The 17,257-nt window shown below is 41.7% G+C and overlaps 1 protein-coding gene across 2 annotated transcripts in view; it reads left to right on the top strand.

Moving 5' to 3' along the window:
• Positions 1-4,376: 4,376 nt before the first annotated feature.
• ATP10D (ATPase phospholipid transporting 10D (putative)) overlaps positions 4,377-17,257 on the top strand; it is an 85,133-nt gene continuing 72,252 nt past the window's right edge. The window contains exons 1-2 of one of the 2 annotated variants that reach the window (XM_045018886.1): positions 4,377-4,612; positions 11,532-11,585. The gene's annotated coding sequence lies outside the window, so the exon portion shown is untranslated. The remainder of the gene's footprint in view (positions 4,613-11,531; positions 11,586-17,257) is intronic. The other variant, XM_045018885.1, reaches the window with a different exon arrangement.

Genomic DNA, 17,257 nt, shown 5'->3' with positions numbered 1-17,257 from the left:
TTCCACATGCAGGGCCAGTTAGCCAGGGAGAACTTCAGGTTTTCTATATGCATGTTGGATGAGATGATGCTGTAAGGAGGAGGGGTTTAGGTTTATTAGGAACTGGGGAACCTTTTAGGAAAGGAGGAACCATACAGGAAGGATGGGCTCCACCTAAATCAAAATGTAACCAGGTTGCTGACATGTACAATTAAAAAGGCTGTAGAGGAGTTTTTAACTAAGGGCCGGGGAAAAGCCCACAGGTACAGAGGAGCACACGGTTCGGACAGAGACATCCCTAGGATGTCTATTAATGGGGATTCTCTATATCCTAGAAAAGAGGAGAGGATAGAAGTTGATAAAGTAAAGGTAGGAACTGAAGAAAAACAGTCAAATGAAAAAGAGTCCCATTCAATTACATCCTCTAACAGTAGACAGCTAAAAAGTGACAAATTTGATAAGTGTATACATATGCTATAAGTCTAAATACTAAGATGGGTGAACTAGAGTACATGGTTTTAAATGAGGATATTGATATAATAGGCAGCACAGGAACCCTATCTCAAAAATATATAGAATTGGAAAAGGTGCAGAGAAAGGCAATAAAAACGAGTAAGGGTATGGAACAACTTCCATGTGAGGAGAGATTAAAAAGACTGGGACTGTTCATCTTGAAAAAAGAGATGACTAAGGGGGGATATGCTCGAGGTCTATAAAATCACAAATGGTGTAGAGAAAGTGAATAGGGAAGTGTTATTTATTCATTCACATACCACAAGAACCAGGGGCCATCTGATTTATTTATTAGGCAGCAGGTTTAAAACAAACATACGAAGGTACTTCTTCACACAATACGCAGCCAACCTGTGGAACTTGTTGCCAGGGCCAAAATTATAAGTGGGTTAAAAAAAAGAATAAGGCTATGTCTACACTGACTACCTTACAGCAGCGTGGCTGTGCTGCTGCAGCCGCCTGTTGTAGGGTGCACAGTGTAGCCCTATTTGTACCCCAACAAGGGGCAGTAGCTTCATCGATGGGACAGTGGCCCCTGCTGACAAAGCACTGTCCACACTGGTGCTTTTCGTCGTTAAAACTTTTGTTGTTCAGGAGGGTGTTTTTTCACACCTCTGAGCAACAAAAGTTTTAAAGACGAAAGTGCCAGTGTGGACAAAAAGTCCGTCAATGGCTATTAGCCAAGATGATCAGGGAGGCAACCCCATTCTCTGGGTGTCCTTAGCCTCTGACTGCCAGAAGCTGGGAGTGGATGACAGGGGATGGATAGGGGAATAGAGAGTATGCTTATAAAATTTGTGGGTAACTCCAAGATGGGAGGGTTTGTAAGCACTTTGGAGGACAGGATTATAATTCAAAACTACCTTAACAAATTGGAGAACATAAGAATGGACATATTCAGTCAGACTGGTCCATCTGGCCCAGTATTCTGTCTTCCAACATAGCCAATGCCAGGATAATGGGTTAGATGAACTACTGATCTGACCCAGTATAGCTGTTCTTATATTCTTAGCCCCTCCATTGCCATTATTCCAGTCTATAGGATGAATATGTCACTGCAACTTCCATGGTATTTAATGCAGAATGTATTGTATGTCACCTAATATTTGAGAGAGACAAGAAGAACTCCATGTAGCCTGGAAGCTTGTTTCTGTCTCTTCCACCAACAAAAATTGGTCTGATAAAAGATATTACCTCACCCACCTTGTCTCTCTCTGAAGGACATAAATCCATACCATGTAGAGGTCAAGCATAGGAGTTTATTACACACAGCACTGGCGGAGTGTCACCGTGCTTATTAGGCTCAGAGACACTATCAATCAATTGATTACAATAGAATATATAGATTTTCCATGGGTGGGGAAAGTGACAGGGTAGGCAGTTTCACACCCCGGGATAGGTTTTGCAGCAAGGCAAGATAGCACATTAGCCAATGGTTAAAAGGTTACATAATGTCTCCGCCCATGGTCTCAAGTTAGCAAGTTAACATTTAATTAATACTTTGATAAAATGTTATTAGTATAAAATATATATGTTGAGTTCTGATTTGGGGTCCATAGGAATGGAGCAACTCCTTTGATTGTCCAACAGGTACATTCCTAGGGGTTAAAGCAAAGAAACAGTGCAAGTATATGGCAATAAAGATTGTCTCCTTATGTCTTAAGGCAGGGCATTGGTCCCTGGGAAGGGAGGTGGAAGGATGCCATATCTTATACTGACATGTGCCAATTTTCATAAACTCAAGGTTGGATCTGTGGGAAGAACGTTCCCTACAGAAGAGACTGACACAATAGGAACAGGGATCCTTTGTTCAGTTTGCAACTTTGAGTAAGACACAATTATTTAGTTCTTAGCTCCAACACCTGGCATTTTGCTGACCAGGCCTATTTTAGCAAAGGCAATGTTATCTTATTTACCCCAGCTTTCTCTTAGCTAATCACTATTTGCTAGGCCTCCGGTCTCTTGACCAAACTCTGGACTTTGGGTCTGAAAAAGAGCTGGTGCAATCCATATACCAGGTTGTTATATAAAGTGCACATGGATTTTAACACTTCACTCTCTCATATCCTGGGACCAACATGTCTACAATAACACTACAAACTAAATATTTATGTTGTGGGTCAAACCTCCGGTGTATAGGCATGCATGTGGTAGGGAGAACACATCTGTGAGCCGCTGCTAGATACGGATGTCAGTTTTTTATTATGATTTAAATTGTGATATTGGGGTTGTGCCTGAGGGCACCAGTCAAGATTGGGACCCCACTATACTAGGCTTTGTACATCCCAAAGAAGTTTTCTAAAACTCATCCCTTCCCCCACCTCCAGAAGATGGTGTCAGAGTATGAATTTATCTTCAGTTCCTTGTAAATGGACACAGTCTGAGATGTTATTTACTTGAGAAGACTATTTGTGTGTGTTTGTTTTGGGGGGAGTGACTGTGCAGGGGATAAGAATACAACAGTTGTGTTTGGACCCCCTAACAGGTGTTTGAACAGGATTTATTGGCTCATTCAGGTACCTGTTATTCAACCCTAAACAAATGATTTGATAACTTGGGCAGTTTCTCTACAGCCAGAGGCATACTCCAAGCAAAATAAAAAGGGCATTGTGTGATTGCATTGATAAGGTGATTAGACTGAAGGTTCAGTAGGGTCAAGCTGTCTCAAATGTCAACCTGACCTGGCAAATGATCAAGCTTGTCAATCTCCCTTGTAAGAATGAAGAAATATTAACCTCCATCATAGCAGCACCCCGAACATTGCTTCCATCTGCTAAGAGAAACCCTTAAAAGGTGATCTGTGCTTTATGTATACAGCAATATAGAGAGAAGGCCTGAAAGATTTATGTAACACTTACACATAATGAGCATTTGGAAGAAAGGAGGCCTTTATTAAAGAGCAACTGCCTCTCTCCCTTTAACTAAGGTGTGAGAGCTCACAATACAAGGACTTGTCTACACAGACATTTTGCACAGTTTCTCTTGATTACTAGCCCCATTTTAGCACCAAGGGCGGTAATGATATTAGACAATCTAATCTGCATATTAACTACCAGCTGAAGTTGGCTCTCTAAACACTGCCTCAGATTAGCCACGCTCTGGGGTAAATGATAGTATGTTAAAATGCCAGTCAGCGATTACTTTCTCACTAATTGCACTGTTTGCCAAGATCCACACTGCTGTGTGTTTTGTAACCAAGTGTTTCCTCACAGACTGCTGTTGGATCAAACAAGATGTGTGTACTCTCTCATATCCCAATCAGTGTGGGTGCTTGTATTTTACCCACTCTATTTAAGTAATACAAACAAAAAGGAAACCACCACTTTCACCAATCCTACAGCTACTCAGTAACTTCTTTTATATGTTCATTATTTTATCTCTGTTGCTAGGGTTGCTGTTTTGAAATAAGTTAAATTTTTACATAGGGTGAAATTCAAATAATCGAATGCGAAGTTTTTAACATCTCATTCAAACACACACACATTGCAAGAGCAATTAAAATACTGCCCTAAATGAACTCCCAAAATAAGGAAGCCTCTTCCTCCAAATGAACGTGAGTTGGCAGGTCTACAACTTTTAAACCTGCCTTCTGCAACTTTGTTAAAACGAGTTGTGAACATCAGTACCTCCAAGAAATCTTGTACCTTGACTGGGCACACATGCCATTTCTCCCCCTCAAAGCCGTACAGACCAGGAGGATAAGGGCAGAGTGGAACAGGAGAGGAGAGGGAAAGAAGAGGGGGAGAGGATAGAAGAAGCAAAGAGCAGAAGACAGCAAAGGCAAAACTAGGGAGAACCCAGGTCTGGAGAGAGAAGAGTGAGCGCTGCAGTACTCCCAACAGCTGGAGTTAGGAGAGCCACTCAAGAGGTGCCTGGAGGAGACGTCAGAGGGGGCGAGGTCGGGCTGTGATTCGCTGCTCCCTGCAGCCCCCGAAGGAAGGAGGATGGCCCGGCCGAGCCTCGGGAAGGAGGGAGCTGGTGCTGGGTGAGGCAGCGGCGCTGGATTCGGCTGTGGAAATAGCTGGGGCAGAAGCGCCATCCGCGTGACCGGGACACGCTGCGCGGCCGGGTCTCCGCTGGGGCTCGTGGCCGTGACGCTGTGATGTGCATAGCGGGACTGGTAAGTGTGAAACCCCTTCTGCTAACTCTTTCCTCCCACTCCCCCCCTTCCTTTGTGCTGCGTAGCTCAGGTTCCTGCCAAAGCGTGTGGTGGCTTGTCCGAGGAGCAGCGTGATAATCCCTCAGGAGTGCCCCATACGTTAATTCAGGCCATTCGTCTTGCATGCTTTTCTTTTAAAGGATTATGTTTATTTATGCCCCATAGGAGTTAATGCATTAGCTCAATTTTCTGAATCCAGCCAGCCCTACATCTTCTGTAGGAACGTTACACTAGGCCCCGGGGGAGGGGAGTGGGGGTGGTGGTGGTGGTGGAAGAGAAACATGAAATACAGTCAGACTCGGGGTATATTTTGTGGCTGAATTTTTTTTCTCATTGCCATTAGTGGGGGGTTGCAAAAGGGCCAGTGATAAAGTATGTAAAAGCAAAAGCTAGATTTGGTGTTTGGGTGGAACTGCTTTATACTTATGAAGATAAAGGAGAACTTGTATATTAATTCAGAGAGACAGTTGCTGGTTTGCCTGTTGGCTGTCGTAAGGCCTTGCAGTAGGCCCTATACAGTATACACATTTCATACCAGATCTCTCATGTATTGGGCTTGGCCAACTGCTAATACATTATTAAACATGTCAGAACTGAGGGCACAGTCTGAGTGAAGATCCTAGTCTGTGGTATTATGGTCTAATCACAAAGAATTTAGTAGCTGCACTAGCCCCTTTCCTATCTCTTAATGTCCCTAAATGTGGGGAAGGAAGCAGAGAAAATAATAGCTAGGAAAGTGAGTGGTTATTGTTGATTTCAGTCTGTACACAATTAATATGTATTAATTATGTATATAATTCTTATGTTAATAAAATATTATGTACCTTCAGACTAGGAATCCTTCTGTCTCTGCTGCTGTAGCGTAAGCTATGGCAACTACCATCTTTTCATGTGCTATAATATATATACTGCTTACTGTATTTTTCACTCCATGCATCTGATGAACTGGGTTTTAGCCCACAAAAGCTTATGCCCAGATAAATTTGTTTGTCTCTAAGGTGCCACAAGGACTCCTCATTGTTAATGCCAAATGTGTGAGACCTTTGAAGGATCAGACTCAAACTGTTCCATGGAAAAATTGATAATCAGAAAAACAAATATTTTCTAGTCAAGTTTAAGTCAGAATTTGATAATGAACAAACTAGAAAAGTTTGCCAGTATAGAAATAGGTCTAGTCCTGGAAATCTTCTGCAAATGGGAATATAGCATGTGTAGTTCTTTCAGTGAAATCTGAACTCTTTATTCAGATAAAGTTTTAACTGAGTAGAGAGAAATGGTGGATGAGGTTATATCTTTTATTGGGCCAACTTCTGCTGGTGAGAGAGGCAAGCTTTCAAGCTATACAGAGCTCTTCTTCAGGTCTGGGAAAGGTACTAAGAGTGTCACAGCTAAATACAAGAGTATTGTACCTTTTCCAGACCTGTAGAAGAGGTCGGCGTAGATCAAAAGCTTGTCTCTCACTAATAGAAGTTGGCCCAATAAAAGATATTACCCCACCCATTGCCTCTCTAATATCCTGGGACTGACTGGGCTACACCACCACTGCATAACTAGTGCAGGGTCGTGCCTGTGGGTCTCAGTAGAGTGTTAATCATTCTGTAAGAAGAGATGCTACAGTGCAGCATATTTGACCTTTGAATTTCAGTATTGAACTCAGAGATGCATTGATTGTAACATAAGAGAAGTCCTGTTTTTACTAATTCGGTAGCTTTCTTTTGCTTTGAAAGCATGTGATCTGTAGTGCTGCTGTTTAGCATTATCGTCTCCATGTTACTCTTTTCACTAATAATACAAGGGATTATGTGAAAATGTCAGACAATGGAGAATTTGAAGTGAAACTTACTTATGTTAGGGGCTGCTTCACAGCAGGCCTTTCCTTTTTATGTACATATAGTCGGTTGAGCTTTGCAGGAAGGCAAAAATTGTGTAACTGAAATCTTAATCTAGTAAGTGGAAGTGTGTATTGGATTTTTTTTTATAATTATTTATCACAGACATTGGGGAGAGGGACTGAGTTTTTTTTTTTCACATTTTGTAGTAATTAAGGATTTAGTCCCTAAAACTTGTAGCAAACAGACCGACCTGGGTGCACACAGGGTCCTATTGAAATCCATGTGGCTTCATGTGGTAACAGAGATGTACCTACACAAAATAAGTTGCAGAATTGGGGCCTTCTTCTAAAATTGATAACAAAAAGTTGCTTAAAATTACACAGAAGTAACTGTTCCAAAAGGGGAAACTATTGTGCTGCAGTTGTGGATATTGAACAGTAGGATTTATTTTAATACTATTTTAATACTTCAAGGTACTTCTATATAGTATCTGAGTGCCTCAGAATCTTTAATGTATTTATCCTTGGATCATCCCTGTGAGGTAGGGAAGGGCTATTATCCCCACTTTACAGATAGGGAACTGAGGCACAGAGACACTCGGGGTATGCCCACACTACAGTGCCACAGCTATGGCACTTAACTGTTCCAATATAGTATCTCTAGTGTAGAGACTTGCTACAGTGATGGAAAGGGTTTTTCACACCTCTGAGTGACATAGGTCAACCTAGCTAAGTTTTAGATGCAGACCAGGCCTAAGTGACTTGCCCAAGGTGTCACAGGAAGTCTGTAGCAGAGCAGGGATTTGAATCCAGGTCTCTCAGATCCTAGGCTATCCTAACCACTGGGTCATCCTTCAAACTATTGTACTGTCATTATCTAATAATAGATCCTCACAACTGACCCATGAGGAAGGTATTATTTACAGGAGGAAAATCAGAGAGAGAGAGAGATGGAAGCTAAAATTTTCTAAAATGGTCACTGATTGTGGATGCTGCAGTTGGGAGCTGTAGATGCGCAGCATCTCCGAAAGGGTATGTCCACTCTAAGACATCTTTTTCTAACACAGACAAGGCCAAAATCTCTAGGGAGGCACCAAAAACCTTGACCTTAGAGACTAATTCAAGGTCACAGCATAAGTCAGTGGAAGGGTCAAGTGTTAGAACCTGGGAGTTTTTTGGTCTCTGTCTTGTGTTCAGGCCACTACATCATATAGTTTCATTTTTTAGCAATATAAGAAATTTAAAATAAAGACTAACCATTTGTGGTTGAACTGTGAGATATTTTAGGTAGTGAGCCTACTGAACTTGTTTCAGAGTCTGAAACTGTTCTCGCTCAACAGGCATGCTTTATAGTGTTGCAGTACTTTTTGTAGTGGTTAAAGTGGATTCACAGGTTATTCCTGTCAAGAATATCTTGGAGCAATGGACAAGTGTGTATTATTACAGACAAATGTACTGATTGTCTCTCATCTGGTAGGCACTTCAGCTTTGTCATTGATTCATTGCAGAATTGAACAATTAAATTTCACTTTTATCTTTAATTCCATTGTATAGTATATTGTTTTGGGGACCATCTGTGTAATGGCAGCAAAAATTCCCTTACAGTAACAAAACGACTTCTCTGGATGTTGCTATGCTACTTAAAAAACAAAGATACATACCACAGTATAGGGAAAAAAGATAGTTCCTGCCTCTAGGAGCTTACAACCTAAATGTTGGTGTACACTTAAGTGGTGTACACTTCAAATTTAGGCTGATAGAGCTGTGGTGCTGAGAGATGTGAAAAATCCATATCCCAGAGCATCGTAGCTATGCTAGCCTAACCCCCTGTGTAGACACAGCTAGCTTGATGGAATAATGCTTCTATCAACCTAGCTATGGTTTCTCAGGGAGGTACTGTTCCTACAGTGACAGTCTACAGCAACAAAAGGGTTTTTTCTATCTACATTATGGGGTTATGCCAGCATAGCTACAGTGCTGCAGGTGTGCTACTATAGACCCCGTAGTGTAGATATAGCTGCAGACTTCTAAGAACAATGGCTAAGGCAGGGATCTCAAACACGCGGCCCACGGAATTACTTCCTGCAGCTGCCAAGCTCCCCTCACTTGCCACTCTCCCCACCCCACCCCGCGTGCTGCGTCCCCGCTCCTCTGCCTATCTCCAGGCGCTTCCCACCACCAAACAGCTGTTTGGGGGTGCTTAGCGCTTTCCAGGAGGGAGGGGGGAAAAGCGAGGAGCTGTGCGCTCAGGGGAGGAGGCGGAGAAGAGGCGGGGCGGGGTGGGGATTTGGGGAAGGGGTTGGAATAGGGGCAGGGAGGGGGCGGAGTTGGGATGGGGACTTTGGAGAAGGGGTGGAATGGGAGCAAGAGCGTGGCATCATGGAAGGGGTGGAGTGAGGGCGGGGGCCTCATGTGGCCCTCGTGGTGATTTGAGTTTGAGATTCCTGGGTTAAGGGGAGTAGGTGGTTGTTTCTGCTAAACTGAAAGCAGTGATATTAATTAGTGTTGACGTTAAATTACTATTTGCTTTGGCGTTAACATCCCATTGAAATGAATGGGTACTTCACACCTCCCTTCGGGTTATTGTTCCAGCGTGTTGGGGGGAGGAACAACACTACACTGGTTCACATTTAGGGCTTGTCTACACTGGCACTTTACAGCACTGCAACTTTCTCGCTCAGGGGTGTGAAAAAACACACCCCTGAGCGCTGCAAGTTTCAGCACTGTAAAGTGCCAGTGTAGACAGTGCACCAGTGGTGGGAACTATGCCCCTTGTTGAGGTGTTTGTTTGTTTTTTATAGTGCTGGGAGAGCTCTCTCCCAGTGCTCTGCCACAACTACACAAGCCACGTTAAAGTGCTGCCAACTAGTGAAGATGTGCCGTTAGAAGGCTATATTCAAAATAAGATCTAAAACATTTGTTTTCTTTGAGGATGACCCACAGGATTTTTTTTCCAAATGTGGGTTGTGCCCTTTTTGTCTTTCTAAGAAGGCCTGAAGGGATTTTTCCCCTGCTTGTTTTTTACATTAGAATTTCAGGTCTTGCCTGTATAGCTTGTTTCACTTGTGGGTAGCAGTTTTGCTATTGTTGTACTAAGCGTAGTTCTGCCAGTACAGTTGCGTCCACACTAGGAGCACTTTGCTAGTGTAGTATGCTGGTATTTCTATACCAGTAAAACACTTCTAGTGTAGGCATGGCCCTAAATAGATAGAAACACTTGAGAGCATAGATGGAGAATAGAGTAGACCATTGTATGTTGGCCAATGTTTGCATTTCATTTTTGAGAGGCTGTGAGGAGGAACAGAGAGAGGGGGCAGGATAAAAAAGGGGGGGTCCTATGGTTAAGGATTCCGGAAAAGGGTTTGGAACCTGAAACTCCATGGCATTCACGTATCCCCATTCTGAACGTGATGAGCCTGAACTGCAAAATTCAGATCTGTGGTTTTGAACCCTCAAAATCTGGTGGCATTTAGATTTGGCCTATTCTAAGTACAGGGACTAAATGTGAATTTGTGATTTGGATCCTAAATATCCTCATCCAATTTTGGGGCCATATCTAGTTTTACTTAAAGGTATTACTCCCACTCCCTGAAACATTATCAGCATTATCCCAACCATGTGGGATTTTATTTACAGTTTAAATTACCTTGTAATTGTCCATGTGCCAGCTCCCCAGCACGTTCTGATTCCCTAACAGCTGCAGAAGGCATCTGCTGATTGCTGTGTTGGGCAGGGGCTTCTGTCTGTATTTGAACTACTTAGAAACCAGAGGAGGTCTTATGCAGGTTGAGGTGTGTTAAGGGTTCCAGAAGAGGATGGGAAATATGAGAAAGGGATTTCCAGGGAAGACAGCTTGTGGGATGGAGCAGAGCATCTTTCTATGACGGGCAACTTGTAAGCTGTAGAGCCTTCTTTAAAACCATTCACTCTCAGCGTTGGGGAGCTATTGATGAGATAGAACCAACATGAAGGCAGCAGTGCTGCTGAGGAAGGGTGTGCAGAGAGAAGCCACAGTTAAAAAATCTTCATGTTCCATGGGGAAAACTTCTCTGTTGCTGCTGGCTCCTACTGCTTTTCAGGTGTCATTTTGCATGGAGTTGGAGTGAGCTGTGTGTGGATTCTTGTCACTTTATTTGTTCAGATCTTACTTCTGTGCCTTTGTGACTGAGTGTACAGTAAACTCTGATTATATTGTACTCTAACCCACTGTCAAGCTTTCTGCTTGTTCCCCGTACTAAATCAGGCTTGTAGGTAGCATTGAAGGGTCAGATACTGGCATGGCTGTGCACCTTTCATAGTTATTTTCACCTGTGTGCTATTCTGATCTGGTAGCGTTTTACATAGGTATAAATTACTACACAAGTTACAAGGCAATGGAGGAGCAGGGCCTGAGAATGGAAAGCAGCCAAAGCTTTCTCTTAGTTGGTGGAGTTCAGATGTCTACAGGCAATTTTGTATGCCTCCAGCCATTTAACTGCAGAGGTGGCTTCTGTTGTTTGTTACACAAGTGTCCCAGAAAAAACATTGGTTCTGTTTTATATGTGAGAATTTAAAATCTGATTTATAAAAGGCACCTCCATTAAAGATGACTCCATGCAGATTTGATTCGGGTTTGCAAAGGCTTTTGTTAGTGCCTTTTGCAGTTTCTTGTTACAGAGAAAGCAATAACAAATGCCTTCCTAAGAGAGGATTATTATTGTTTGCTTTTCACAATATAAATTGATCCTTAGGCCTGTGGGTGTCCATTACTTCTCTAAACCTCTAGATGTTTAATAACTCTTGGTTGTCAAAACAGATTAGGAGGCTAAAACATAAAGCCTTTTGTACGTTTAGTTTGTGTAGTTTTGACACTGAAATCAAAGGGTTATTATTTATGTACTGCCACAGGTATTTGTGGGCCTGTGCAGTGGGTAAAATTGGCCAACTAACAGAGGCCCGTATGATTCACGTGCAGCTGCGACTTCTGTGTGTGGATCAAATCCTTCCTGTGGAAGGCAGTATCAGCTGCTTCTGAACCAACATCTGTCACCCTTGTACCTCTGCTTACAGAGCTCCGGAAGAGGCTGAAAACCCATGAATAGGAGCTGATGGAAAGTGGGCCTGGTGAGAATATGCACTGTCTATCTTTCCCTTGATTGGCCCCTGCAGAGATCTTCCAGGAAAGCTAATGTATCCATTCAGTATCCTTTAAAACTGAGCTCTGGCAGAGTGGCTCCATTGGAGACCCACTGTTAGGAGCTGGCTACCGGGAGCAAAGACCTGGTGCAGAAGCAGAAGGTCTTCCATTGATACCTGTAGGTCCGAGTCTAGACATGTGGAGGTACAGTATAAAATGATACCAAACCAGAACTCATGCACACAGTGAATTAGAGACATTACAGTTAGAAAGTTTTATTGAACAGGAGTGTGTGTGTTTATATATAGGTGTGTGTGTGAGTGAGCTCACATAGCTAACAATGATTTGGAGATCAGTACAAGTGAAAATGATGACCTGAAAGGAGGCATACTGTCAGGAGAGCATGGAAGGAGTCAAAGGGAGCGGTCAAGAAAAAAGTGAGGGTGGTATACAGGGAAATGTAAATGGTGTGAGTGTAGTAGCACAATATATAGTGATGTACAGCTTCAAAGCACCATAACTATTAACTAATTAATCCATACAACATCACTGTAAGACAGGTAATCATTTTACAGAGGAAAAGCTGATGCAGAAAGATTAAGTGACTCGACCAAGGCTACGTAGCAAGTCAATAACAAGGTGGTAATTAGAACTCAGCAGTTCCAGGCATCCAGTCCTATGTTCAGTCTGCTAGATGCTGTTGACTCTAGGGGGGGATGAGGGAAGAGTAGGAGCGAAGCCTTGCGAATGAAGATGAGAAGTTCAAAACTTGGAGGTTGAAGGAGTTTGCAAAAGAGCAGGGAATGCAAGTGATGGAAGAAGAAAAGTGACATTATTTTGACAGTACCATGCAGTGTAAACTTCAGTGCTTGTCTCCACTATGGTTTTACAACAGGATAGCTAACATTAGTTATCCTGTTGCAAAAATACATCTTTTCTTGGCAGTGAAGACATAGCCTCAGTGACTCTGTGAATCCTGTTATTTAATGACTGCAAATGTACCACAGAGATCAGAATCTGCTCCACAGGATATTGTTTCAGCTATCAAATCTAAAATTTGACCTTTTAGCTTCTTTTCTTTTCTGTTTGCAAAGTCCCTTTTATTTATTTATTTATTTATATATATATATATAATATATATATATAAATAAAGACTTTTAAAGATGTTGAAGTGACCATATCTAAGTAAGGCTCCAACTGCAGGTCATTTTTGAATAGCTGTGAAACAAAGGGGGGAAATGGGGCTTGTACCTTTTTTTGGATTCTTTATGATGATCAAAAAAGGTGCGAAAAGTAGCTTTAAAATAACCTGCTTGTTTTTTACATTGCAATTTCCTGTCCTGTGTAGGCCGGAGAGCTTATATGAAAAATGATATGACAGGATAAAGAGTCAAAGTAGAACTGTTTAAAAGCAAAGAGGATTTTTAAAGCTTTGGTTTTTGTTAAATCTTCAGCATCTTCACCTCTTCAGATACTATGTTAAGAGTTAACAGTAAACGTCCCTTATACTTTCCAGTATTCAGGGAAGCCAAGACTTTACATTCCTGATTTTTATAAGGTTAAAACACAAGCAAAAAAAAATGTTTATTTCTAAATTTAAACAAACAAAACCTTTCAGGCTTTTAAAGAGCAGCACAATCCCAATTAAAAAAAAGTCTTTAAATGAATCAAGGAAAAGCAAGCCAAACGGGTAGTAAGCCTTTGTGGGTATGTCTACACTCCAGTTAAACCTCTGTGGCTGGCTCACGAGAACTGACTTGGGCTTATGGGGCTTGGATTATTGGGCTTTTTAATTGCAGTGTAGATATTCAGGCTGGAACCTGGGCCCTGGGACTCTGTGAGGGAGGAGAGTCCCAGAGCCTGAGCTACAGCCTGAACGTTTACACCACCATTAAACAAGCCCATAACCTGAGCCCCGCCAGCCTGAGTCAGCTGACATGGGCCAGCTGCACGGGTTTAATTGCAGTGTAGACATAGTTTTCCAGAGAGGTGGGCTCACTGACATAGTTCTCCCTTTCGTGCTGTTCAGGGTGCATTGTGACTCAGGCTTGGACATATCTATTGTTCCCACTCTGACTTTAGGGTATTTTGTGTATGAATTCCTGTGACTTGATTTCTTAAAATTGTTTTTGTCAATATAATTCCCTTGTGACTTTCCCTAAAAGTTGCTACAATAAAATTCTAGCATTACCCTCTGGATAAAGAAATCTGGTATAACAGTGACTTAAAAATGCTCAATACATGTCCTTTTTTAGCAAAGAAACACTATGTATCTTAAGTTTCAAGAGCACAGTAAGCAAGCCACAAGAGAGAGTGAGTAGGTAGCTGTTGGAGTTTGGGAGATCTTGAAGTTTGAGGAATATTTTCTCTTCTCTTTCCCTTTTCTCAACAGCCAGTCTGAAAATACTTTGTTTCTGTTGCTTATTACCGAAGAGACAACTCTTCAGCTTTTAGAGACACCTGATTTTAATCTCACATGACTAGAAAATTTGCATGCAGTGTATTTGTTTTGTTTTATAATGCATTCAATGAGCTGTGGAAGTTTTTTCAAGCATGTCGTGAAAGAACATCTCTCCTTGTGCTTTTCCCTCTGGCCTCTGTCTGCCAAAATATCCCCATCAGATATGTTTGATGTTTATTGGAAAATAAGTGCTGTTGCCCATAACAAAAATGAATTTCTCATAATTTTAAGTCAAATCTAAAGAGTATTGGCAAATACCCAACCCTCGTTGTACTCAGAGCTGAAGAACACATCATAATTACTTATTTAGTCCTACGCAAGAACATTATACATGGCAACAGCTCATTGCTACAGATTTGTCATTTTCCTGTGGCTCATGGGAAAGAACCATAGCTTCATACAAAAGTGCAGTAATAACCCTGTGCAACTCAGGCTAAAGATGGCCGCATTATAGTGGTAGCTTGACAGAGACTAAGGGCTTGTCTATATTGGCAACTTTCTCACTCGGGGGTTTCTCGGAGGCCAGGGGCGGGGGGCAGAAGGGGCAACGATGTTAAAGCGCTGCCATGGCAGGGTCCTTTGCTGCGGCAGCGCTGCCCCTTTTGCCTGCCCTCCCCCCCCCACCCCTCCATCGGCAGCCCTGCTGTGAAGGAGGCAAAGCTGTGAGGTTTGTGATTATGGAGAAGGACAAGGATCATTTTTATATGCATGCACTAATGCTAATATGTTGGGGGGGTTAATATGCTAAATGCTTTCTAGAAAACTAAAGTTGGGGTGAGATGGGGCATCATTAGCCTGATTAGCTGATTCTCCACTGTAGGCCCACTTACTGCCCTTCCCCCCCCCCCAATAAATAAAATACAATCTTAAAACAGTAGACTGCTGTTTAAGACTGGGATATTAGTTACCAAAGTATTTTCAAGGACACTGCTAAGATACTGATTTTTTTCATTATTAAAAATATCCCCCTTAGAAGCTTGAAACTGTCTATATAGTCAGTATTTCTCCCTTTATTGTATGCATGCAATGGCTTGTTGTTGCAGGATTCCTTTTGAGAACTGGGCCTTGGTGTGATTTAATCCAGGCCTATCAGGACTTGAAGCGAATAGTGACTAATCTATGTGAAATGAAATGAGTTGATTGTCTAGTTAAAGTTTTAAGTGGGGAGGTGTCCACATAACAAAAAAACAGTATCCCAGTTGGCACTAATTCACACCCTTACTGGCAGCCTTCATAGATAAATTTAGGATTGAATGGATATGGAAATTGACTGTTTCATTTTCAGGTTAGGGATGATGAATTTTGTGAAGCTGCTGTACTGTAGTGTTACTGTTTTGTAGATTTTTCTACAGGAGAGTTTTATTTTTGTTTGTTGTTTCCTGGGAGTACTGAGCATGAGCGCTCAGATTAAGATGATGTCACTATTATATATATTTTATTTATCCTCCTTTTGTATTCAAATTAACAAGGATATATATTGCTTTTTGGTTTCTCTCTGTTTCCACATGTCCTATGGGATATATATCTAAAGGGACATATATGTGCATCCTTTTTAGATGGGGAAATAACTGTGAGGTTAACATACTACTGTTGCACGTGGAAGTGCCTGTCCAACTTCCAAAGTATTTGTGTTAAAAATTTTTAGTGAAAAATTAGGAATTTGGAGAGAGATAGCAACTTTCCAGATACCTTGTTACCATATTAATTATGCAGTTGGTCATGCTTAATTAAAAGCTGCTGGAAAATCAAACTTCTGTTTCACTTCTCCCTTCACACGGGATTCTGGTTACATCTGGTCTTCCTTCAGGAAACGTATTTAATAAAAGTTGTCAGAAACAAGTTGACCTCAAATATAAGAAAAACAATAAGACAAGGAAGATGAGCAATGCATTGTAGTGTATTTCAGAACTTAGCTCAAAGAGCATCATGCAGTGCTTTAAAATTGTTGCATGCCTAATAGAAAAGTTCAAATATTATTTGAAATACACTGCTTAGGCACTTGCAGCAGGACATTGAACTTTTTATCTCATAATTTTTATATTTTCTCTTTTAGTTGCTTATTTAACAAGTGCAATTGCACATCCATAGGAATCCCTGTACTAAGGAGTATACATTACGGTGTGGAGAAAAATGATTTCATGTCAATTGCTTCTAAAATATAAACTCTGGATGAAATCCCAGCCCCACTTGGATTAAGCTAATTAGGTCACTCTTATTCCACAAAAACAGTATCCCGTACAGTGAGTTAATATCTATTCCATGTGCAGACAAACCCCATGTCTTCATTAGATACCGCAGCAGGATCGGGACGTTACAATATAAACGGTAGAATAAAAAGATGGTGCCTGCCTCAAAGACTTTACAGTCTAAGACAAGAGATAACAAATGGCTACAGACAGACAGATGGGGGAGTATGAGAAAACAGAGATAGTATTGATCCCGTAGGCAGTGGTCTCAGCACACCAGCAGCCTAACCTTTGTTAAGTTGCTGTTGTCATCATAGCGAAAGAGAGTTTTCAGGAGGGATTTGAAGGAGGACAATTACATAGCTTTGTGGCTGTTTTCGGGGAGTGCTTCCCAAGTGTGAGGGGTGGTATGAGGAAACGCACAAAGATGCTTATTGAAAATTTACTAAGTAGATGATGGAGACTGACATCAAGAGCTGATCAGAGGCAAGAGTTGAATGACAAGTGATAGATACGGTGCGGCTAGGCTGTGAAGGGCTTTGAAAGTGAAGACAAGTTTGATGTGATGGAGAATGGGGAGCCAATGGAGGGATGCAACGTGATGGCCTAGGACAGTGACTCTCAAGCTTTCCAGACTATTGTATCTCTTTCAGGAGTCAGATATGTCTTGTGTACCCCCCAGGTTGCACCTTCCAAAAAAGTACTTGGTTACAAAATCAGACAAAAATAAAAAGAGTGTCACTATTATTGAAAAATTCCTAACTTTCTCATTTTTACCAAATAATTGGATTTGTGTATAGTATACAGAGCAGTATACACTAGTCATTGTCTGTATGAAATTTCAGTTTGTAATGACTTTGCTAGTGCTTTTTACTAGCCCGTTGTAAAACTAGGCAAATAGCTAGATGAGTTGATATATCCCCTGGAAAACCTTTGCTTCCCCCGCAGGGGTACGTGTACCCCCGGTTGAGAACCATTGACCTAGAAAGGTGATCAGCAGCATTCTGAATGG

The sequence above is a fragment of the Mauremys mutica genome, chromosome 5 (genome assembly GCF_020497125.1).
Source record: "Mauremys mutica isolate MM-2020 ecotype Southern chromosome 5, ASM2049712v1, whole genome shotgun sequence".
Lineage (NCBI taxonomy): Eukaryota > Metazoa > Chordata > Testudines > Geoemydidae > Mauremys > Mauremys mutica.
Note: the sequence above shows the minus strand (reverse complement) of the source record. Positions and strands in the feature narration are given on the sequence as shown.